Source organism: Puma concolor, chromosome D4, assembly GCF_028749965.1.
Source record: "Puma concolor isolate L17-30 chromosome D4, mPumCon1.1.hap2, whole genome shotgun sequence".
In the NCBI taxonomy this organism is placed as follows: Eukaryota; Metazoa; Chordata; class Mammalia; order Carnivora; family Felidae; genus Puma; species Puma concolor.
The window spans coordinates 29,659,640-29,684,289 of record NC_141679.1 but is presented as its reverse complement, the minus strand read 5'-3'; the positions used below and the strand labels follow the sequence as shown (position 1 = coordinate 29,684,289).

At 39.6% G+C, this 24,650-nt stretch overlaps 1 protein-coding gene across 3 annotated transcripts in view; it reads left to right on the top strand.

Moving 5' to 3' along the window:
* Nucleotides 1–6,481: 6,481 nt before the first annotated feature.
* The window catches only part of FANCC (FA complementation group C), a 271,193-nt gene continuing 253,024 nt past the window's right edge, over nucleotides 6,482–24,650 (top strand). For all 3 annotated transcript variants that reach the window (XM_025931652.2, XM_086685163.1, XM_086685161.1), the window contains exon 1: nucleotides 6,482–6,673. The gene's annotated coding sequence lies outside the window, so the exon portion shown is untranslated. The remainder of the gene's footprint in view (nucleotides 6,674–24,650) is intronic.

Here is a 24,650-nt window from a genome sequence, read left to right as displayed (position 1 = left end):
ATGTTAGTTCCCTTCTATTTGTCCTTACAGAGCTTAGATCTTGAGTAATAAAAGCATAATATTTATACATGTTGTTGTCATGCTTGAAGTTTGTTTTTTTTTTAATCATACAGCAGTTTTTTTAGCTTGATTGAGATAAAATACTTAAAACATTGTATAAGTTTAAAGTGACAACGTGATGATGTGATACATGTGTATATTGCAAAATGATTACTACACACAATAGGGTTAGTTAACACCTCCATCACCTCACATAATTACCTTTCTCTTTTTTTTTTTATTTCTTTGGTGAGAATATTTCAGATTTATCCTAGCAGTTTTCAAGTATATAAAACAGTATTGTTAAATATCATCACCAAGCTGTACATTAGATCTCTAGAACTTCTTCATCTTACAAGTGGGAGTTTGTACCCTTTGACTAACATCTTCTCATTACCTCTACCCCATGCAATTGTTTTATTGTATGGCATGAATGTACCGAAATCTTAATTTACTACATCAATAAATAGAAAGATGAAGTTAGCTAGTCTTGTTGGAAAACACTAGGCAATTAAAGGTTCAGTCTGAAACAGACAAAAGATTGGGATGAAACTTACTTATTTTTGACTTAATAGTTGCCAGAATTAATCGAATCATAAATGTGCATAATTTCTTTTCATTTGGAATTTTAAAGCACCTATTCTTAGCAGTTCTTTAATATTAATTTCATGTTAAATGAATCATTATGAAATATGAGGAAAAATATTTTCAAGCCATGTGCTCATTTAAAAATATAATTTATTACTTTCTGCAGGCAATAAAAATATGCTATATTAGTTACAACATACCATGATGGGTGGGAATGCACGTTCCATATAGGAATGCATTTTTACTGAACTAAAGAAAATCAGATTAACACTGCCTTAATATGTGTATACTTTTTGAAACACAATGTATCATTGCTCAATGAAAAAAAGACAGATTTTTGTTTTCTGGGAATTCTGTGTCAGAGATTGTACAATGATAACGTCATTTCCCCATTCTACAATGTTGACAGAATTTAAGCAAGTGGTTATGAGAGTCCCTTGCCTTCCTCTCTCTTGGTGTGGTTTAGGTCCCCTCCCCTACTTTTATTTGAAATGTGCTATTCTCTTGAGTTAATCTCATTTTAACAAACATATGTCTATTGACCTATGCTGCTGGAAAACAAGGTGTTGATTAATTAAAGGCAGACTCCCTTCCCTAGAATGAACTTCACAAGACCAGAGAATATATATATTTTTTCACCATGTTAACCCCAGACCCTGCTATAGTGCCTCAGCTGAGTTCAGCTACAAGCAAGAGATCTAAAATAATGCTAGTGGAAACAGATTTATTTTTCTTTATTGTAAAAGAGCTCAGTTTTAGGCAAACTAGGTGACTCCCATGATTACTGGGGACCCAGAATACTTCTACTTCTTTTGCTCTGTCATCCCTACTCCATGACTATCATCCTTGAGGATACCTTATGTTCCAACACTGCTGGAACTCCAGCCATCTTGCCTGACATTAGTTAGGAAACAGCTGAAAGGGGGAAAGGGCTAAAATAATAAAGCTCTTTTCCCTTTTCTTTCTACCTTTCAAGAAGCCTTTCTGAATGTCTCCTCCAACAGTTTCCCTGTATCTTTCACTGGCTACAATGTAGTTACATGGCCTCCTAATAGCAAGGGCGTCTGGGAAATGTAGTTTTGTTTTGTTTTTAAACTGGGCACATTGCCTTGCTAAGTAGTGTTCTCATACCAACAAGGGGAGGAAGTGGTAAAATGAGATCAATAAGGACAATGTAATAATTTTTCTGTGAAGCAAATTTATTGAATTAACAAGAATATTCCTTGATACTTGTACCCCCCTTTTCTTAAATTTAAAAATGTTTTTTTAAAAACTGAAATGATGGTAATTTTCTTTTTCCCTCCTAAAGTCTTTACTTGACCAGATAAAAAGTTGTTAACTGTTAGTCTTCTAATATTATTGACATTTTACTGGTCCAAGAAATTAAAAATCTACGGAATTCCTGGGACTGTATAGGTGACCTAGATTTCTGGGTTCCAAGATACTCAGATGGATCTGTCTTCAACATAGCCTATGTGCTTCATGCCTTCTGCTTAGAAGTTCTCACTAGTGCTTAATTTATGAAGTAGCCTCAGCCAGTGCTAATGCTTAGAGACAAAGGAGCTGCCACCTCCAGGTCCTTAGGGATTTCTTTTGTGAAACTGAATAAACGTCATTTAAAATGGAGTCGGGGGTGCCTGGGTGGCTCAGTTGGTTAGACGTCTGACTTTAGCTCAGGTCATGATCTTGCCATCCATGAGTTCAAGCCCCATGTAGGGCTCTGTGCTGACAGCTCAGAGCCTGGAACCTACTTCAAATTGTGTCTCCCTCTCTCTCTGCCCCTTCCCTGCTTGCACTTTGTCTCCCTCTCAAAAATAAACATTAAAAAAAAAAAAAAAAAAAGGACTTAAAATGGAATCAGTAGGTTAGAAGGGGGAGCTCTCACCCTACCATTTGTCCTCTATTGCAGACCTCAACAGAACTAAGCCTATAGTTTCTTACCTCAACAGGAGGAAGATTTTCTCCTGTCCCAGCAACAGCCCAGCCAATGAGAGACTGTCGCAACTCAACCAATGAAAACTGACTACACTTGGAACTCTCACTTTGGACTTTTTATTTATAACAGCACCTCCTAACTCCCCCTGCCTCCTTTCTTCTATGAAAGAGTCTTTCTCTCCTTTGTTCTTCAGATTTGCCTATGGTTTTGCAGAAGCTTGCATGTTTCAAATTGCAGTTCTCTGCTGTTTCCAAATAAACTTTTTTTTTCTGGTCAAATAACTGACAGTTTTATTTTTAACGTTAACACTTTGCAGCAAGTGAGAGAAACTCTTTGAAAAATTAAAGGTGTAATTGTTGTGAGGATATGGGGGAATCTCGTGGAGAGCTATGAACAGAAAAATAGTTCGCCTTACAATTGGGCTTTAAAAAAGCTAGGAATGGAAGCTACCTGTATTTCTCATGGCATGACGTGGCCTTTCAACTTTTTTTGCTTTTCTTGGTGAACCAATATTTTTTCTTCCCCCAGTAAGTTTGGTTGGCATGGGGGTTTGGCTCCTGTGGTATAGAAGAGGTACAGTCTCTCAGTTCTGCCATTCCAAATTCCCCAGCAATAGCTTCATTGAATCAGTGCGGGTCAGGTTAGCATTCCATTGCAAGGAGTGAGGCAATTAGTACCAATGTGTCCTCCTAAGGTGCAGTCTTTCAGCAGCCCCTGCTGAAAGTGAGCATGTGAGGGGAGGGAGATGTACCTGCAACAGTTAAAATACATTTCCATTTTTCCATTAATTTCCACCTCTGGCTGCCCTCTGTTTCCTGATCTCAGGTGTTTTCCCCTATCAGGGTGGGAGATCAAAGACCTTCACTATTACTTGCACCATTTCTTAAAGCATTTTGTGCACATTCTTATTGTTTTCTTCTAATTCCATGTACATTTCTGAAGACAGAATGCTTTAAGAGGAAAGCAATGTGGTGATTACCATATATAAGCCTCCAGGGTCACATCATCTCCTCCCCCACTTCTGCTCCACCAAGAACTTAGAAAGTGCTCTAGTTCTCAGCCTGGGGCATGAGCAAGAACACAGCAAGTGGTAATAAGCAAAGCACCAGAGTAAATCTATCTGGATTTGAAGGTGCAACACCTCCTTAGTAGAGTAGCAGGAGGTAGAGCTCTGCATCAGGGAAATTGGAATACTACCTACCACATAAAATCACGGTAATAAGAAAATAATCACCCTAAGGAATCAGCCCAGTGCCTGGGACTTAATAACACTCATTAAATATTCACAGTTGAAATACCAGAGGCAAGTATCAGAGCAGGGGACAATACAGTGTTGAGGCATCAAATGAAAGTTGAAAACTAGGTGCGTGTCTGGACTAACCCTGGAAATAGGAGTCTTACTACAATAGCTAGAATCCAAGACAGTTGATTCTATTTGTTGTTGAATTTTAAAGATTTGATATCAAGAACTTTATTTCTTTAAAGTTTATTTATTTTGAGAGAGAGAGCGCGAACACACGTGGGGGAGGGGGACAGAGGGGGAGAGGATCCCAAGCAGGCTCTATGCTGTCAGCAGGGCTCACTCACAAACCATGAGAGTATGAACTGAGCAGAAATCAAGAGTCGGGTGTTTAACCAACTGAGCCACCAGGTGCCTCTGATATAAGGAACTTTGCAGCACTAGCTGTGATGTTTTCCCCTCCAGAATATAAAGATTCTAATGGATAGATCCCATTAGAATAAGTTCTAATTATTTCTAGGAATGAAGTAATTTTCACCTACACATGATATTTTTCATTTTTGCCACATTATTTATGATTAGACTCTGTACTAATTGTTTTTAGACCCAAACAATTGGGTCTAAACCCAAAATTGTTTCTAGAGGTACGCACATTCAATTTTGTGTGCCAATTAAAACTAGGACTTTTATTTAGGTATTTGTTTCTCAGGAAACTTTTCAGGCATTTTACAAAAAGTTCATTTCATTACTGCTTAAAGTATTTGGATAGTTCTATGCATACGGATGCCAAATAAAATGAGTATTTATAAGTCTCCATAAATTTACATTTATGTATTTATACATGTTACTAATTTAGGTCTAAACTAGGCCTAAACATGACATCTTTTCATCTACTGTAAAGTTGAATTAGTCTAGCAATGCTTTATTAACCACTGAATCAAAACCACATATAACTGCAATATGGCAAGACTTCAATTATTAATACTACAAATACTAGAAAAGGACCTGAATACCACAATAGATATTTTCTCTAAAGAAATAAATGGCTTGTTTCCTTTGCCAATAGAAGCAAGTCTTTAAACATTAACTTGCTCACATTTGTCCTCACAAACACAATGACTTTCTTCTTATCGTCAAGGTACCATGATTAGTGTCATTCAAGCATGTATCTAACACAGGCTCTGCTTTGGATTTACCCACAAAGAACTATGCACATTAGTATAGCACAGACCTCTTTAGCGGGAAGGGTATATTTTCAAGAATGAATTCCTTAATACAGTTGCAGATCCTGCCAATTTTGTCTCAAATTCCCAATTGGGCTCCTTTTGGATCTCCCTTTATGGGAGGGAAAAAAAAAAGATTGTTGCTACTGATGAGGCTTTTGGGGTGATAGTGGGGTTCATGGGGTCTGGAGCTGATGGCCAAGAAGGAATTCTTGAGACGTCTTTGGTGCAAAAATGGTGATTTTACTAAAGTACAGGGACAGGAACCATGGGCAGGAAGAGCTGCCCTGGACCCTGCAAAGAGACAGGTTATATTTAGGAGTTGGGGAGGTAAAGTCAAGGGGAACTTTCCAATGAGATTTTCATATGCTAAAGAGGACTCACAGGATACTGGAGGCCTAGCTTATTGCCAAGCCAAGGTTGTTCTTCCCTCTAGCAAAGCATTAAGAGAGTAGGGAGTTCCTGGAGAAACACTTCGCTCTGCCTGCCTCAAGTATTTGTCAGAGCTGCAGGTTATAAATAAATTTAATTTAATCTACCATTTCCTTCTGCTTTTGTTTCCCACATCACTATCACTAACCTACAGGGTAACTTTGTCACTTACAATTTGTGTAAACTTGATAAATTACCTAATCCCTGTATTCAATTTATTCTTAGGTAAAATGGGTATTCCTTCATCATAGAAGGCTAGAAGTGCTTGAGTATTTTCATTACATGCATACACTGCTTTGCAGTAAGTTGTTTTGAAAGCAACTATTAAATTGTAGTTTTAAGATTAGAAAGCACTGATTTAAAAAAAAAATATTAAGATTAAGGTTAGATCCCTGATTATTTCTTTTTACAATTTAAACACCTATGAAAAACCTCCATACACTGCTAAGTTAAAGAATAAAAAGAAAAAAATTCACCAAGACGAGGTAACATTAAGAGGAATGGAAGTTTACCGAAAATGTTTTTATTTAAGTGGTTTCGTTGAACTGATCTGAAACCGAAACACACTGTATGGAATTGATTGGGAGGGGATGGGTAAGATTATTAACGCCCCCCAGAGATTCCTTAGTTCTGTATGACCACAGCTAGCAAACCATATTCTAGTCCGTGTTTAGAGGTTTTATCCCTGGACAAAGACTCAGTTTTTCTTTTAAAAAAACGATTCCCATTTTACGTCTTCCGCATTTTGGGCTGAGTCTTGCAATACCTGGGCAGCAACCTGATTAATAACACCAAGTTTTTCCTCCCCGGGTCCTTCCTGCCGTCTGGTTCTCGGCCGTGAGCCCAGCAGCGATCCCGCAAAAACTAAGACATCCGCTGCTTCCCCCACAGGTCCTGCAGAGCGCCCGGCTAACTTCCGGCCGAGCCGGGGCTGCCCCCGCCCCGCCCCCACAAGCGCGAGATTCGTTGCAATTTTCCCGCGATGCCGCGGGGGCGCGCGGCACCGCTCGCCAGGCCCCAGAGTGCACTGCGGAGAAGGGCGCGTGCGCGCGGCTCCACTGCCGAGCGACCGCGGGAAAATTCCAAAAAAGTCAAACAAAACAAAAAACCAGTACGGGGCAAAGCCAAACTTGCAAGCCACAGAACCCGGGCGGAGGCGTCCTTTCTGCCACTGCCCAAACTGCTGAAGCAGCTCTGGCTGGCGCAGACCACCCGGTAAGCGAGAGGCCGCAGAACGAGAGCAAAGACGGCTGATTCCCTCGGGGGTCTGGCCGACACGTCAGCCGAAGGGTGGAGGTAGGGTAGGGGGAGGGTAGGGAGGGAAGACTCGCGAGAACGTTCGCCGCGCTTTGCGCATCTAGTTAGGTGAGCTGCGCCCCGGCCGTGTACAGGGGCTGAGGGGAGGAGGTGGGTAGGGGCTTGATGTGGCGCGAGCCCGCGGAGGGGCGGAGCGGCGGGCGAGGGGCGTGGCCAAAGAGTGGGCAGGCCTGGGGGTGGGCCCGGCGTAGGGGTCACGCGGAAGAGAGCCCCCGGAACGGTGAGAGCTGGGAATTGGCGCTTTGGTTCTGTTGGTTCAGTGAGTGCTGGCAGCTATGTCTACTTAAAAGGAGAGGAGCAAAGGTGAATTTCTTCGCCCCGGATCCGTGGGAGCTGTGAAAAGCTCTCGTCTTCTACCCCATCACCCTCTACAGCTGGCCGCTTGCTCTCCGTCGCCCTGCCTCTAGGGCGTTGGGAGGGGGCGAACCTGTTACCCCTCTTGCCTTCCAGGTCTTTTGTCGCTGAAGGGCAGAAAGGTTCTCATGGGTGATTGTCTCCTTGCAACTTTCTTTCTTTGACCGCCAGGCCAAATCACGTCCAAAGCCCTGATATTTGGGGGGTTGTTGTTTGTTGGCTTGCTTTTTTGTATTTACGTGGGCGCTTTTACAACCGTGAACCCTCTGTGGTCATCGTGTATGGGCTAAAGGTTTGGATGGCAAAAGATTAGGAGTTTTTGAAACATGACAAATTTGGGACCAGAATTTTGAAAGAGGCCGAGGAATTTTCCAGCAAAGACCTCCATGTGCCAGTGATTTTGTCCTAATCTGAAACTCTCGTGCTCCAGCTTTCACTTGTAACTTCTGTCCCATTTAGTGCATCTTAACTGTGATATGATTGACTTACCATTTATCACATGAGCAGGGCACTTTTGGGCCACCCAACTTCAGCTATTTATGGATGTCACTCACCCTCAGTGATGGGCAGCTCAGAACCTTTTCTCACTATCCTCTTCAGGAGGGGAGGAAAGGTTGTTACAAATGGTAGAATTCATACCATGTGTTGGGATCATTTATTACATAAACATATAGAAAACATGTTCATTGTGACTTTATCCATTAAACTTAAATTGATGTTTCAAAATAATGGGCTGTGCCAGATTCACATGGAAATAAGCATTCATATGCGTATACAAGAAAGACCACTTCAAAACAATTTGCTTTTCCTAGTTTTATCAAAGGCCTTTTCCTGTAAAAGTTAGGTCCTGCTTCTTTAGAATTGGACTAATTATACTTTAGTATATATTACACTTTAATTCATTTTTTCATTATTCAGTCCTATTCTTGTTTTCTTGAAAAACATTTACCAGAAGTCCAGAAAAGAAAGGCAAACTCTATATTGGAATTTTTTGTTCTCTAATAAAAAGCATTAACTTGATTGATTGGCTGGGTGTGGAAGATGTGTTGCTGCATGTATGTGAAACTGTGCATGTACGTTTTAAAATAAATGGTATTTTAAAACAGTTCCATATTTCAGCAAGTAGTTCCAGTAACAATTATACAAATTTTGTTATTTATGGAAACCAGCTACAAGGAGGCCAGCCTGGCCAGTAGAAAGTTGGATTGATTACCTAGGCCACAGAGAGCACCAGAGAAATCTCACATGGCGTGGCAGTTCCAAGTTGGTAGTGGTGGAGCTTCAAATCAGGCTGGAAATCAGTACCAAATGGATTTGTAAAATTTTAGTCTGGGGGTATGAATATTCTCTGTTCTTGTTTATGGATCCTGACTGACTGACTTTTTCTTTTTCAATTTTATTTATTTTGAGAGAAAGAGAGTGCAAATAAGGAAGGGACTGAGAGAGAGGGAGATAGAATGCCAAGCACTGGCAGCATGGAGCTGGATGTGGGCTTGAACTCACAAACCCTGATATCATGTGAGCCGAAACCTAGAGTGGGACACTTAACCAACTGAACCACCCAGGCGCCCCTGAATGACTGATTTTAATGTGAAAGAACACCTATGGGAGTAGTACATTGAGTTTGCAGTGTTTTAATAAAAATATAGTAGAAATTGAGAAGAAAAAAACTTAAAAATTCATCAGAAAAGTTAGATAACACTACAAGTCTTGAGCATTTTATTTTCTAAATATCAATTATTATTATTTTTTTGTGCTCTGGAAGAGACCTTGCAAGTTTTCTGGTCCATTCTCTCAGACTCTTCATAAGTCCTGCTGAGCGTGTAGAAATTTCTCTGTTAAGATCAGTGATACAGGAACATCTATAATCTTGGTACCTTTCTCTAGTTATAGGAAGGCAGAGTTTTAAAGGACATTACCTTTTTTGAAACTGTATACTATGTATACTCTGTTTTCTAAAGAATTCAGTGGTTTTTAGTAAATTTAGTAGATTTTTAGAATTGTGCAGTGATTAGTACAATTCATTTTTAGAACGTTTGCATCACCCTAACAGCTTTGCACGTGCAAATTCATAGTCAATCCTAACTCTGGCTTTCAGCCTCAGGCAACCATTGATTTGCTTTCTTGTCTCTATAGATTAGCCTTTTAGGGGCATTTCATATAAATAGATTCATAAAAGTGCTGTCTTTTGGTTTCTTTCACTTAGCATGATGTTTTTGAGATTCATCCATTTTGTAGCATGTATCGATAGTTTGCTCCTGTTTATTGCTGAATAATATCCCATTGTATGTCTCTACCACATTTTGTTTATCTGTTCATCAGTTGATGGACACTTGAGTTGCTTCTACTTTTTGGTTATGAATAATGCGCAGTCAGTATTCATATGTAAGTCTTTGGACGTATGCTTTTATTATTTTTGGGGGGTGTTTATGAGTGGAATTGCTGAGTTGTATAATAAGTTCATGTTTAACTTTTTAAGAAAGTGTCAGACTTTTCCAATGTGGCTATACCATATTATATTCCCACCAGCAGTGTATGGGGGTTTTAATTTTTCCACGACTTTATTTGTTAATTGTGTCTCTTTAAATAGCCATCCCAGTGGGTGTGAAAGTAGTATCATTGTGATTTTAATTTGCACTTCCCTATTGGCAAACGATGTTGACTATATTTTCATGTACTTATTAGCAATTTCTAGGTCACTTTTGAAATGTCGAAACATTTTGTCCATTTTTTAATTGGGTATGTCAGCCTTTTAAAAGTAAAAGGTTTAAGAAGTAAAAGGTGATTCAGGCAGCAAAATCAGGTTTACTCAGGAACAGCAGAGGAATTGCAATTCTGGACAAGCAAACTATGGTGAACCTTAGGTGAGTCCTGAGAACAAAGCAGGAGAGTGTCCTTTTATAAAGGAAAGGAGTTTGAGAGGGTCTGTTTTGAACAAAAGTTCATTGGAAGAAAATGAGAATTTGAAGTGGTGGTGGCTTCTAATTGGTTGTAGGTGAGGGCAGCTTGCTGTTGCTGGGCAGAAAGGAAACCTTCCTTCTTCCTGCTGGGAGTACGCAAGTTGGGATGAATGATATGTGTATTAGTCATCTCTTCATAGTTTCCAAACTCCAGTTTTCAGTTAGGGTTCCTTATCATATTTTCACACTTTTCTTCCAATCAACTCTTCACCAATCAAGAGTTGGGTCATCTGTTCCTCGTTAGAATTGTTTTTGTCTTTCAGTGTCAGGAAGGACACTTCCTGAATGTCATGTCCCACATCAGAGGGAAGTGCACAGATTGGAAATCATGGAAGCCACGTTTGAGTAACAAACAGTGGGAGGGGGAACTCTCAGGTATTTTACATCCGAAATCTGTATCCATTCAAGGTTATAAGCTAAAAGGAGCAAAGGACCCTACCTAGATCTTCAGGTGGAATTTATTGTAGTCAGTGTGCTTGTTCCCTAATTTTATGTGATTGGGTTTCTACTTTGGAGGGTTTGTCCATGTGCAACAGGTGGTGTTTGCTATTGTATAAATGCTTCGTTTGGCAAGTAGGTAATCAAAGGCTATATGCATATCTTGAAGATATTGTGGGTTCAGTTCCAGAACACTGCAATAAAATGAATATTATAGTAAAATAAATATTGCAATAAGGTGAGTCAGATGGATGTTTTGGTTTCCCAGTGCATATAAATATGTTTATATTGTACTGTAGTCTATTACGTGTACAATAGCATTATGTCTAAAAAAATATATATCTTAATTAAAAAGTATTGCTAAAAAACGGCTAACCATCTGAACTTTCAGCAAGTTGTAATAACTGATCACAGATCATTGTAACAAATATAATAATGAAAGAGCATGAAGTAGCATATTACTAGAATGTGACACAGAGACACAAAATGAGCAAATGCTGTTGAAAAAATGGCACTGATTGACTTGTTTGACAAAGGGTTGCCACAGACCTTCAGTTTGTAATAAAAGAATATAATATCTGTGAAGCACATTAAAGTGAAGCACAATTAAATGAGGTATACTTGTACTTTAGCCAGTGAGTTAAGTGTTGTTGGGCTGCTGTTGCCTTAGGGCTGGGGTTGGCAAGTTTTCCCAATTCCAGAGGGAGATTTCTAATCATTTGTTTGTTGTGGTGAAAGTCCACAAAACGGGTAACAGCCGTTCTGATGGAGGCAAATCCAGAGTCACATATGCCTCCTGGGAATTATCTTTTAATGTGGTGATGAAGTTTTAATGGGGAAAACCTGAAAGACTTTAGATTTATTGTGGATGTCCCTGGGGACAGTTAGAACACCCCCCCCCCCCCCCCCCCTCCGTATGCATTGTCTTACAATCCCCAGTGGTCTAAACATTCACAGGCCCAGTGATTCACCACAGAGAAAGATAAAACCAGGTAGTGCATACATAATGTATGTACACACATACATACATAATAATCCTGCTAGGGTTTGATCACTAATAATGATGTTAATTGGGATTATTTAATTGGCCCTTTTGAACCAAGGGTCAGAGGTGTTTAGGGAATAATTAGGGAGAAACCATCTTGTTCTGTGGACTTGGTTCTTGAAGGCTGTACAAAGGGGGGTTATTTTGCTGCAGCAGGTAGACCTAAGGTAGTAGTAAGAATGAGGAACTGTGTAGATGGAATGGGTATGATTAGTTGCATTGAGAGTTAGGACAGGTCAAAGCAAGGTACAGGAAAACCTGGTTGTAGAAGTTTGACTCAGAAATCTCCCAAGGGGTGGTGGCATTGGAGATGAGGGAGAAGTTTGCTACAGGGAAGACTAAAGGTTCCTAGCTGTCAGGGACAGATCAGGGTTTCTGAGGACAGATCTAACAGAAATGTTTCTTCCTTTGGCCAAGGATTGGGAAATTTGTGGTGTGTCTCACATGATCGGATGGGGCCCCTAAAATGTGGGGCCACCCGATGGGGTGGAAGCTGGCTGTGTAGGCAATGGAAAGATTTACCTGAGGCATAACAGAGGAGACATTTATTGAATACATTGCAAGGGAGCATCGGGCAGGCAGGATAGCAAAGGAGACATTGTCTGCTATGAGGTAGTGGATGCAGGCTGTTTTTAAAGGGGGGTGGTGAGGAGGTATGAGCAGATGGAATTTTCCCAAATTTATTACCTGTGCCTTATTGTAAGTATCCCATTGGTCAGTTAGGGCTTATGGGTATTATGGATATTATGTTGGCCTAAAGGGCCTGTCTGTATTTAGCCAGGTGGTTGCTGTGGGCCCTTGTGCCTTGATTAAGTTTCCATTGTTCAAGTCTGTTGTCTAAAAGTGACCTCTACAAAATGCAAACAAGGTCATTGTCTCTCCAGCATAGAGAAGAAGAAAATAAATTGAGAAAAAGCAGAAAGGGGAGAATATACAGGTCTAACCTCATCATCTTGGGAAAACTGTTTCAGCTGTTGTTTGATTCAGTTCCTGGAAATCTTTAATTTTAGGTCACTGTTGGTGTGCAGGTTTAGTCAGCATTTGGGCCTTCCTTTAGATGAGACACATGGGTCCAGGAGTCAACTCTGGAGTTTTGATGGCACAAGAATTGGTCAGGAATATGCCTTTACAGTGTGGTCGAAGAGAGTCTTTTTGAAGACGTCCTTTCCAATGGATGAAATCTTCAGGTTACAGGGTGTGGTGCTTGGAGTCTTCATTTCCTGGGAATGTGCCATGAAAACATTGCCCTATAAGCGCATGATTACTTTCAAGGGATGTAATGAGACCTTTGCAATACTGAAATATACCTTTTTTTTTTTTTTTTTAAGTTTATTTATTTTGAGAGAAAGAGAGAGCATGAGCAGGACAGGGGCAGAGAGAAAGGGAGAGAAAGAGAATACCAAGCAGGCTCTGCACTGTCTGCACGGAGCCCGATGCTGGGCTCCAGCCCACGAACTGCAAGATCATGACCTGAGCCAAAACCAAGAGTCAGATGCTGAACTGACTGAGCCACCCAGGCGCCCCTGAAATATACCTTCTTTTATTAGCTGTAGGTCAAAAAAGAATGAAGCTGGATGCATGGGGTACTCAATAATTATATCAAAGGTGCAAACTTGTGGGTTCCAAAGGGGGTGGATCTGAGATTAGGATGGACCAAGGCAGTTCTTTTGGCCAGGGTGTTTGGAGGTTTTCAACAAATTTTGCCAATTGAGTTTTGATAGTGCTGTTGATTTGTTCAGCTAGTCTTGAAGACCGAGGATGAGTGAAGGATGATAAGTGACAGTGAAAATGCTACAGAACTGGTCATACAGCAAAGACTCACCATAATAATCTGCCAATAAAATGAATTTCTTGGTCACTATGGAGCTAAGAAGTGTTTCTCCAGTAGGTATGATTTTTTTTTCCCCCAAGCAGGATTTTAGCTACTGAAGAGGCAAGTAGCTTGTCTACAAGGAAAGGCTTTGACCCAGTGGGAAGAAGTGAATCACTGCCAGGACATATTTGTATCCATGAGATGGGGGTAGCTGAATAAAGCCAATTTTCCAAATCTCGAATGGTCCATTAGGCAATTTAAAGTACCCAGTAGCAGTGAGGATAGGTTTTCTTGGATTGTATTTTGGGCAGGTGGGATGATCAGAGTAGACATTTTTTGTGGTTTTCTTACTATTTTGCCCACTAGTATTCAGAAACCTTATCGTTTTATCCATAGACCAGTTGTTTAATGCATGTACAGTGGTCAATAATGGGAACTTTAAAAATAAACTAAAAAAATTGAGGGCACCTGGGTAGCTCATTTGGTTAAATATCTGACTCTTGATTTTGGCTCAGGTCATGGTTACAGGGTTGTGGGATTGGAGCCTCACATTTGTGTTGTCATCGCAGAGCCTGCTTGGGATTCTCTCGCTGTCTCTGCCCCTCTCCTGCTTGTGTGTGCCCGTGCACATGCACTCTCTCAAAATAAATAAACATTAAAAAAGTCAAACTCAAAATGGATTAAAGACCTAAATGTGAGACCTGAAACCATAAAATTCCTAGAAGAAAACAGGCAGTAATTTCTTTGACATTGGCCATAGAAACATTTTTCTAGGTATGTCTCCTGAGGCAAGGGAAACAAAAACAAAAGTAAACTATTGGGACTACATCAAAATAAAAAGCTTTTGTACAGCGAAGGAAAGCATCAACAAAACAAAAGGTACCCTACTGAATGGGAGAACATATTTGCAAATGGCATATCCAATAAGGGGTTAATATCCAAAACATATACAGAACTTACACAACTCGACACCAAAAATAATCCAATAAAAAATGAGCAGAGGACTTGAATAGACATTCCTCCAAAGAAGACCTACAGATGGACAACAGATACATGAAAAGATGCTCAACCATCAAGGAAATGCAAGTCAAAACCACCATGTGATAGCACCTCAAACCTGTCAGAATGGCTGAAATCAAAAAGACGAGAAATAACAAGTGTTGATGAGGATGTGGAGAAAAAGGAACCCTTATGCACTGTTGATGGGAATGTAAATTGGTGTAACCATTGTGGAAAACAGTATGGAGTTTCCTCAAAGTATTAAAAATAGAATTATCACTTGATCCAGTAATCCCACCACTGTTATTTACCTAAAGAAAATGAGAATACTAATTTGAAAAGATACATGCACCCTATGTTTATTGCAGCATTATTTACAGTAGTCAAGATATGGAAGCAGCCCTGTATCCACTGATAGATGAATGGATGAAGACGATGTATTTGTGTGCATATATACACACACAGAATGGAATATTACTCAGCCATAAAAAAGAAGAGATCTTGCCATTTTCAACAACATGGACATACCTAGAGGGTACCTAGAGGGTATAATGCTAAGTGAAATAAGTCAGGCAGAGAAAAGACATACCATATAATTTTACTCTTATGTGGAGTTTAAGAAGCAAAAACAAATGAACAAAGAAAAAAAGACAAACAGACTCCTAAGTACAGAGAACAAACTGGTGGTTTCCAGAGGGGAGGTGGATGGAGGGTGGGTGAAATAAAGAGCGAGATTAAGAGTATGTTTTAAACTTGTGGTGCTTGGGTGACTCTGTTGAGTGTCATACTTCAGCTCAGGTTATGATCTTGCAATTCATGAGTTTGAGCCCCGCATTGGGCTCACTGCTGTCAGTGATCCTTGGTCCCTCTCTCTCTCTCCACCTTCCCCACTTGTGCTCTGTCTCAAAAATAAACATTTAAAAAGGAGTAAACTTCTCTTGATGAATACTTAATAATGTCTAGAAGTGTTGAAGTATTATATTGTACCTGAAACTAATAAAACACTGTATGTTAATTGTACTTTAAAAAGGGGAATAAAAAATGAGAGTTAAAGAATTTCTGGTGGAACTGGGTTTTTATTTGGTCCTGAACATGTTTCTCTTTTTATCATATCAACAACCATTTGTTTGTCAATATTGTTTTTCCTTTTCTGGTGGAGATTGTTGTGTGTCTCTAGTTAGTTTCTCCAGACTACCATCTGGAGGTGAGTTCCTGTGGACTGTAACAGAGGTTTGACTTTTGGACCTTTTGAAGGCAGCATTTTTTTGTGGAAATGTCAGTGAAGCGATTTCCTTTACCTTCCAGTGAATGAAGCTTAGAATGCTCCTGGACTTTAATAATAGCCAAAGCAGCAGGTAAGAATATGGCATCCAATAATTACTGAAAGTAAGGGCTGTTTTTAATGTTATCTCTGCTGGAAGTAAAAAAAAGCCAGGTTGTTTATGTAACATTCCAAAATCATGAGCCACTCCAAAGGCATGTCAGTGCAAATGTTTCAATTTTGCCCTTGGCTAGGATATAGGCCGGTAAGAGTGCATATAATTTGGTCTGTTGGGCTGAAGTAACCAAAAGCAAAGGTGCTGCTTCAATTATTTCAGAGGTCAATATTGCATATCCAGCACAATATTTACTATTTTCATCTTTCCAATATGAACCATCAGTGAACTATGAAAAATCAACATCTGAAGTTTTATGTAAATAAATAATCACATGGATCAGAAGGTGATCTGTCAGTATTTAGCAGTTGTGGGGGCTTTCATGAGTAGAGGAGGGGAGAAGAGTAGCAAGTTAAGGTTATTACAACAAGCAAGAGTGACATAAGGGGCATTTAACAGGGCAATGTCCTAGGAAGTGAAATGGCTTAATGAAAGATACTGAGTATGATGAGAGTTAAGAAGGGCTTTGGCAGCATGTGGCACAGAGATGGTTAAAGGGGATCCCATGATCATTCTTTCAGTGGCTTTACAGGAAGGACAGTAGCAGGTATAGCTATAAGGGGGGGAGATATCTCTGGGCTATGGGATTTAGTTGTTGTCTCTAATATCCTGCGGGCCGGTGGTGATCTCCATGCTCTTGGGTGAGTACCTCAAGGGCATTCCCTTTTCCATATACAAAAAAGAAAGGGCGTTGATAATTGGGGTGTCTAAGGGTGGGGGGGGGTTGTTATTAAACCAGATCTTTTAAGATTTGAAAAGCCATGTCATTTCAATCTTCATTGATTAATACATTTTAACAAGGTCTATTAAGGTTAGGCCATAAGGGAAAAGTTTGGGATCCAGCTGCAACAATATCCTGCCACTGTGAGAAAACCTCAGGGGACATTGGTTTTGTTTGGGCTTTGAGAAGTTTAGGATGCCATGAAGCCTGTCTGGATCTAGATGCAGTCTTTATTGTAAGATTAGATACCCTAAGTATCAAACTTGAGTTTGAACAAATTGTAATTTTTTTTTGTTTTTATTCATTTTGGAGAGAGAAAGCGAGCACACGTTAAGTGGGGAAGGGGCAGAGAGCAAGGGGAACAGAGGATCCAAAGTGGGATCTGTATGGACAGCAGAGAGCCCAATGTGGGGCTCAGACCCACAAACCATGAGATCATGACATCAGCTGAAGGCAGACTCTTAACCGATTGAGTCACCCAGGTGCCCCTGAACAAATTGTAATTTTTTTTAAGAGATTTCATATCCCTTTTTGGCTTGGAATTATAGCAAATGGATGCTATCTTCTTGTGAGGAGGCTTGGGAAGTGGAGCAGAGAAGTCATCTGCATATTATATTAAAGTGGAGCATCCAGGGAACTTGATATCATCTGGATCAGCCTTTAAAGTTTGTGAGGAAATAAGGGCTTTCTGTTAGGATGTCCTTGGAACCACAGTAGAGGGGATGGCCGTCTTGCCAGTGTAACCCAATGAAAAGCCCCTAGCGGCGCAACAGAATGAATTGAAGGTCAACCAATCACCCAGCGCCAGCGCAACCCAACGGGAAAGCCCGGAGTAGTGCGCCAGAATGAATTGGAGGTCAACCAATCACCCAGCGACAGCACGACCTGACGCGAAAAAGGCCCACCCGGACCTAAACCCGGAACCGCTGCAGCTTAAAAACCCCACCCCACCACACCGGGCGCGACTTCCCTGACTCCTCTCTCTCTCCCCCTGTGAGTCACGGAACCTCGCCCCAGACCTTAGTTCCCAATAAAGCCTTTGACTGCTAAAATTTTAGTTCTTGACTCTTACATTTACCCTAGCCTACGCCTGACCCTAACACTTTCCATGAAACCCTGGGGCATTACTGTCCAGGTTAATTGCTGTTCTTTCCAAGTAAAGGCAAAAAGATACTGACTAGTTTTAATCTACTGGGATACTGAAGAAAACACTACATGAATCAGTCATGAAAGAAAATTTGCTCTCAGTACGGATGAAGGTTACTAAGGTGAATTGGGGACAACAGAGTGGCAAAGCAATGACAATATTGTTTATGACTCAGAGGTCTGATGAGCCTCCATCTGTGGCCATTTGGTTTCTTCACAGGTAAAATGGTGTTGCAGGGGATAATGAGGCCCTGGGTCTTAAAATCTATTATTGACTTAATGACATGAAGGGCCTCTTTATTTACAGGGTACTGGTTAATTCTGGGGAGAATTTTTGAGGAATCTGTTTGGATCTTTAACAGGTGGGGCACTGTGGATTCTGCAAGTTATCAGTTGAGGGTTTTGCCCACAGGGACGGTGATAGCTGATCCATCAGGGACAAATGATTAGTGTCCTTGGAATTAGCTATATTGGTGTCAGAGACAGAGCAAATAAGATGTTGAAGCATCATTTGACTTATCTAGTTGGCTATTTTGGTTGCTGTTATCAAATTCTAGAATTATTTCCCCCTTTTGGGAGAGAACTCCCAGCATGATATTTTTCTAAGAAATGTTGGCCCAATAAATGAATAGGGTCAGAGAAACTTCAAGGAGAAAAGGGTGGGTATCTTGAAATGCCTAAGCAAAAAGGGATAGGGTTAGAGATAGGAACCCATTGAGATTTATTAGAGACTCCCACTATTAGAACTGTTTTAGTACTCTGAGGTAGAGGATGTTTAATGGTAGTGGAGTTTAGCACTGGGAACGTAGCTCTAGAATCAGTAAGGACAGAGAGAGATCGGTTCCTAATCTGGAGAGTGGTTTCACCAGGTCAACTAAAGGAAAGGACTGGGTAAAGTCTTGAAGTTCATTGGAGTTCCTTCACTGGGGTTAGGAGGACATTGGAAAGGCTCGTTAGAGGGCTGAATGAAGGTGCCTGGAGCACTTGAGCTTATAGCAGTCTTTCTTCCAATGTTTTGGCTTTTTGCAATAATGGCAGAGACCAGGAGGATTTTAGTTTTGTTTAGGAGACTTCATTTGTTGGGGTTCAAATGAAAGGTTTTTGTGCTTTTCCTTTTATTTAAATCATCTAGGATGTAGGTGACCTTGTTTACTAAATTAATTCAATCTGGAGTAGACATACTTTTTCATTCCATCCTGATCCTTTTAATTAGAATAAAAAGATCCCAGTTCAGCCTGTTAACGAACATAGCGTTAAAGGCTATCCAGGTGAACTCAACATCCAAAGGAAGACCAGAATTTTCTTTAAAGATAATTTGGAGCTGGCATAATATATAATAGTCATGCATGGGCTCATTGGGCTTCTGGGTACAAGCCTGAGTCTTACTCCAGTCAGCTCACTTTGGGAAAGTTCCTGAGAATTACCAAAAGGGGTCACTTGGCAGTTCCTCAAGTCTGATTATATAATAAGGCAGCAAGGGTTTCTTTGTCCCCATGTTGTAATTCTAGACTTCTTGGAATCATTCCATTTGGTAGTTTTCATCCAGTGTTGGGCCTTGCCTTCGCTAACAAGCATATGGACTAGCTGATACAAACCAGAGAAACCAGGTTGATAAGTTTGAAAAACTGCACTAAATTCCTCAGCAAATCTATGGGGATCCTCAGTTACTTTGGGAAAATCTTTGACTATGGCTTGTAGTTCAACTTTAGCCCAGGCAACATAAGAAATTAAGGGTTTAGCATTTGGATTGGCACAAGATCTGATTTTAAAGGGGCAGGTTTTAATAGGTTCAGGGCAGAAGGTTGTGGGGAGAGGTTTGGAGAAAAAGGAAAGTTCAGTGAGGGGATCAGAATGAGAAAGCCGAGGATATAAAGGAGGTGGGGATAGTGCAGAAGGGAAAGAAGCTGTCACCAGAGACAAAGAGCACAAGGGAGGGGGAAAAAGAGGCCTTAGAAACTTTTTTGACTTTTCTTTCAGTTGTTTGCTTACCTTAGTTAATTTGGAAGTGGTATTTTGTAAAAAGGTGATTTTAGAATCTTGGATACATTTGGAAGCCTCCAGGTATCAATTAAAATAGGCACCCCATTCAGTCTGTTTAATTTCAAAGCTATGGTCTTCTAATTTGGTTCTGAAAAATACAAGTTTGGGTGGTTGAAGATTCCCCATGATGGCGTTTGGAGTTCTAAGTTATCTTTGGCCAAGTTGTTACACTTAGTTAAGGATGCACAAGAGGAGGGACTGTAGTTTTTTTTAACATAAAACTGGCCAGGGTCCCAGAAGGAGGACCGTCTTGAGAGAATTTAGAGGATTGAATCTCAGAGAAGACTTATCAAACTGAAAGGGAGAAGACAACTCACAGAAGCACAAATTGGTGCCACACATAGTACTAGGGGTTGTTAGTTCCTTGCGGGTTCATTGCCTTTGAATCCCACTTCTGACACCATGAAATGTCAGTTTTTTAAAAGGAAAAATATAAACGATAACCAGCAAAATCAAGTTTATTTGGTAATAGCAGAGGAATTGAAACTCAAGAAAACTATGTTCATGAACCCTAGGCAAATCTTGAGAACAAAGGAGGAGAGCATCCTTTTATAGAGGGAAAGAGGTTGGAGGGGTTGTTTTGAACAATGTCCATTGGAAGAAAATGAGAGTTCAAAATGTTGATGGCTTCTAATTGGCTGTAGGTGAGTGAAGTGGTGACAGCCTCTCATTGGCCACAGGGGAGAATGGTTGCTGTTGGGTGCCTGCAGCTTATTGCTATGCAGAGAGGAAATCTTCATTTTACTTGCTGGACTAAGCAAGCTGTAATGAATGATATGTATGTGAGAGCCCTCCCTTCATGACTTCCCAGTTCCGATTTTGACTTGGGTTTCCTTAACACATTTTCACAGTAGTTTGCCTTATTATTGGATTGTAAACATTCTTTGTATATTTTGAATAGAAGCCCATTATCAGACATGTGTTTTGCAAATAATTCTTTCCGCTTGTCTTCATTTTCTTCATGGTATTTTTTGAAGTACATAAATTTTAATTTTGAGAAAGTCCAATGTATCAATTTTTTTTCCTTTTTTTTGATCTTAGGTTTATGATCAGTTTCCATGAACTTTTGTGTGTGGTATGAGATACGGATCCAAATTCATCTTCTTTCTTGTATGTGTATGTGCAGTTGTGTCAGCTTTGTTTGTTGGGAAAAAAAAATACTGACTTTTCCCTGCTTTTGTCAAAACTCAGTTGGCCATAAATTATTCCTAGACTCATTTTTGTTTCAGTGATCTGAACACCTATTCTTATACCAGCACCACACTGTCTTAATTATGGTAGCTTTATAGTAAAGTTTGAAATTGAGTAGAAGCTGTCTAGTATTCTTATTCTTTTTCAAATTGTTTTGGCTATTCCGATTTCCTTACATTTCCATGCAAGTTTTAGTATCATCTTGTCATTTTTTTTTTTTTTTTTTTTTTTTGAAAAAAGCCTGCCGTGATGGATTTTAGTAGAAATTGCATTCACTCGGTAGGTCTCTTTTGAGGGAGAAATAAAATTGTAATGTGAACATGGAATGTCTTTTCATTTGTTTAGATCTTTAATTTATTTGAGCATTGTTTTGTAATTTTCATTGTACAAGTCTTGTCCTTTTGTTATCTTTATTTTATAGTGTTTTCTTTTTGATGCTTTTGTGCATAAAATTTTTTTTCATATCCCATTTTTAGGTTTCTCATTGCCAGTATATGAAAATAAAATTGTTTTTTATATATTGGTCTTGTACCATGCAACTTTGATTATTACTTCAAGCAGGTTTTTTTGTGAATTGCTTAGAATTTTCTACATATACTGTCATGTTATCTGTCAATATAAGCAATTCTATTTTTTCCTTTACATTTGGATGCTTTTTTTGCCCCTTAAAACTTACAGTACATTGCTGAATGGAAGTGGGGAGAGTAGACATTCTTGACTTGTTTCTGATCTTAAAGGGGAAAGCATCTAATCTTTTACCAATAGGTCTGATGTTAGATGTAAATTTTTCATTAATGGTCTTCATCAAGTTGAAGAACTTTCCTTCCTATACTGTTGAGAGTTCTTATTATGATTAAATGTTGGATACACAAAATAAAGAGATGTAAAAAAGGATATCAAAATATAAAATGTTGGAAGAGGTAGTAAAAATGAGAGTTTTAAAAAGCATTTACACTTAAGTTGCTACCAACATAAAATATACTATCAATATATGTATATAGAGAGGCTGTTAATGTGAACTTCATGGTAACCAGAAAGCAAAAACTTGTAGTATATGTACAAAAGATAATGAGAAATGAATGTAAATATGATACTATGAATAAAGTCATCAAACCACAAGGGAAGAGAGCAAGAGAAGAAGGAAGGGAGAGGAACTACAAAACAGCCAGAAAGCAGTTAACAAAATGGCAATAAGTGCATACTTATCGATAGTTACCTTAAATATAGGTGGATTAAATTCTCCAATCAAAAGGCATAGAGTGGCTGAATGGATTAAAAAAACCAACAAGACTCATCTATGTATATTGCTTACAAAAGACTCCACATCTAAACAAATGTACAGACTGAAAGTAGAGGGATAGACAAAGATATTCCATGTAAATGCAAACAAAAAGAAACGATTTTACCTAAACTCCTATCACACAAAGTAGATTTTAAAAACAAACTGTAATAAAAACAGAGAAGGGCATTGCATAGTGATGAAGGAGTCAATTTAAGAAGAAGATTTGGGGTGCCTGGTGGTGGCTCAGTTGGTGAAGCATCTGACTTCCACTCAGGTCATGATCTCATGAGTTTGTGAGTTTGAGCCCCACATCTGCCTCACTGCTGTCAGCACAGAGCCTGCTTGGGATCCTCAGTCCCCCTCCCTCTCTGCCCCTCCCTTGCCCTCAAAAATAAATAAATAAAACATTAAGAAAGAAAAGAAGATATAACATTTATAAATATTTGTGTACTCAACATAGGAGTTGAGCTGAGCAAATATTAATAGACTTCAGGGGAGAAATGGACAGCAATGCATTAACAGTAGGGAACTTTAATGGCCTACTTATATCCATGCATAGATTATCCAGCTTCCCTAAAAAAACCAGGAAGAAAACATTGGGCTTAAATGACCCATTAGATCAGATGAACATAATACATATATACAGAACATTCTATCCAAAGCAACAGAAAACACATTTTTCTCCAGTGCACATGGAACATTCTCAAGATAGGTCACATTTTAGGCCACAAAACAAATCTCAAAATTTAGGAAGATTGGAATCCTGTCAAGCATCTTTTCTGACCACGGTAGTATAAAACTAGAAATAAGTTACAAGAAAAAAATTGGAAACCATACCAAAATGTGAAGGTTAAACAGTCTGCTACTGAACAACCATTAGCTCAACAAAGAAATCTAGAGGGAAATTAGAAAATACCTTGGAACAAATAAAAACAAATAGAACATTGCAAAATCTATGGGATGCAGCAAAAGCAGTTTTATTTATTTTTTAACTTTTATTTATTTTTGAGAGCGAGCGAGCGAACACATACAAGCAGGGAGGGGCAGAAAGAGAGGGAGAGAGAGGATCTGAAGCAGGCTCCATGCTATCAGCAGAGAACCCAATGTGCGGCTCGAACCCACGAACCATGAGATCATGACCTAAGCTGAAGGTGGATGCTTAACTGACTGAGCCACCCAGGTGCCCCACAAAAGTGGTTTAAAAAGGGAAGCTTATTTACAGGCCTACCTCAAGAAACAGAAAAATATCAAACAATCTAACTTTTCACTTAAAGGAATTTGAGAAAGAAGAGTAAAAGTTAAGCCCTAACAAAACCCAAAGTTAGTTGAAAGGATGAAATAATAAAGATCAGAGCAGAGATAAATGAAATAGAGACTAAAGAAAAAAATAGAAAATATCAGTGAGACTAAGAACTAGTTCTTTTTTTTTTAAAGACGAGTTAAATCACTTGAGTTCATTTTTTAAAAGTTTATTTATATTGAGAGAAAGAGTGAGGAGGGGAGGGACAGAGAGACAGAAAAAGAGAGAATCCCAAGCAGGCTTTGTGTTGTCAGCACAGAGCCTGATGAGGGGCTTGATCGCATGAACCATGAGTTCATGACCTAAGCTAAGATCAAGAGTCAGATGCTTAATCAACTGAGCCACCCAGGCACTCCTAGGTTTTTTTTTTTGTTTTTTTTTTTTAAGTTTATTTGAGAGAGAGTGTGCACACACATGCAAATGAGGGAGGGGCAGAGAGAGAGAGAGGGAGAGAGAGAATCCCAAGCAGGCTTTGTGTTGTCAGCACAGAGCCTGATGAGGGGCTTGATCGCATGAACCATGAGTTCATGACCTAAGCTAAGATCAAGAGTCAGATGCTTAATCAACTGAGCCACCCAGGTGCTCCTAGGTTGTTTTTTTTTTTCTTTTTAAGTTTGAGAGAGTGTGCACACACATGCAAATGGGGGAGGGGCAGAGAAAGAGAGGGAGAGAGAGAATCCCAAGCAGGCTTCACACTGTCAGCCTGGAACCTGACAATGTGGAGCTTGATCCCATGACCATGAGTTCATAACCTGAGCTGATATCAAGAGTCGGACACTTGACTGAGCTACCCAGGTGCCCCAGGAACTAGTTCTTTGAAAAGATAAACCAAATCGCCAATCCCTAGCTAGACTCACCAAGAAAAAATGGAGGGCTCAAATAGATAAAATCAGAAATGAAAGAGAAGTTACAGTTAATACCACAGAAATACAAAGGATCATAAAAGACTGCTGTGAACAATTATGTACCAATAACCTGGACAACCTAGAAGAAATGGATAAATTCCTAGCAACATAATTTTCTAAGACTGAATCATGAAAAAATTAAAAATCTGAATAAATTTATTATTAGTAAGGAGATTGAATCTCTAAACAAAGCACTCCCAACAAAGGCCCAGGACCAGATAGCTTCACTGGTGAATTACCAAATA